General features: G+C 47.4%; 3 non-coding genes across 3 annotated transcripts; all 3 read right to left on the bottom strand.

Moving 5' to 3' along the window:
- Window positions 1–235: 235 nt before the first annotated feature.
- Pmar_PMAR025462 lies at window positions 236–307 on the bottom strand. Its single transcript has one exon. It is a non-coding gene; the product is annotated as a tRNA-Asp (tRNA).
- A 197-nt stretch (window positions 308–504) lies between these two features.
- On the bottom strand, window positions 505–576 carry Pmar_PMAR025461. The gene has a single exon. It is a non-coding gene; the product is annotated as a tRNA-Asp (tRNA).
- Window positions 577–773: 197 nt separating this feature from the next.
- On the bottom strand, window positions 774–845 carry Pmar_PMAR025460. Its single transcript has one exon. It is a non-coding gene; the product is annotated as a tRNA-Asp (tRNA).
- Between the last annotated feature and the right edge of the window lie 127 nt (window positions 846–972).

Below are 972 nucleotides of genomic sequence, written 5' to 3'. Positions count from 1 at the left end.
GTGACAGGCAGGAATACTAACCTCTATACTACGGCGGAATTGAAGGTAGTTCAATGTCTAAATAGTGACGCAAATTACCATTTTCAGCTACCAGCGCACATCGCGGCGGGCGTGAGTGGAGAGAGAAAGTTGAGTAATTTTTTCGAGGCAGCAAATGATTCGCAGAGTGGTGCAAAAATCAGTAAAGAAACGGTCGCGCATAAATGTGTGAAACGCCCTTGTCCAGGAATACCACTTCCACGGCCGAAAATTGAACTCGGGTCTCCTGCGTGACAGGCAGGACTACTAACCTCTATACTACCGCGGAATTGAAGGTGGTTCAATGTCTAAATAGTGACGCAAATTACCATTTTCAGCTACCAGCGCACATCGCGGCGGGCGTGAGTGGAGAGAGAAAGTTGAGTAATTTTTTCGAGGCAGCAAATGATTCGCAGAGTGGTGCAAAAATCAGTAAAGAAACGGTCGCGCATAAATGTGTGAAACGCCCTTGTCCAGGAATACCACTTCCACGGCCGAAAATTGAACTCGGGTCTCCTGCGTGACAGGCAGGAATACTAACCTCTATACTACCGCGGAATTGAAGGTGGTTCAATGTCTAAATAGTGACGCAAATTACCATTTTCAGCTACCAGCGCACATCGCGGCGGGCGTGAGTGGAGAGAGAAAGTTGAGTAATTTTTTCGAGGCAGCAAATGATTCGCAGAGTGGTGCAAAAATCAGTAAAGAAACGGTCGCGCATAAATGTGTGAAACGCCCTTGTCCAGAAATACCACTTCCACGGCCGAGAATTGAACTCGGGTCTCCTGCGTGACAGGCAGGAATACTAACCTCTATACTACCGCGGAATTGAAGGTGGTTCAATGTCTAAATAGTGACGCAAATTACCATTTTCAGCTACCAGCGCACATCGCGGCGGGCGTGAGTGGAGAGAGAAAGTTGAGTAATTTTTTCGAGGCAGCAAAGATTCGCAGA

The sequence above is a fragment of the Perkinsus marinus genome, assembly GCF_000006405.1.
Source record: "Perkinsus marinus ATCC 50983 genomic scaffold scf_1104296948836, whole genome shotgun sequence".
In the NCBI taxonomy this organism is placed as follows: Eukaryota; Perkinsozoa; order Perkinsida; family Perkinsidae; genus Perkinsus; species Perkinsus marinus.
The sequence above is the reverse complement of the archived record's forward strand: the minus strand, read 5'-3'. Positions and strand labels throughout refer to the sequence as shown.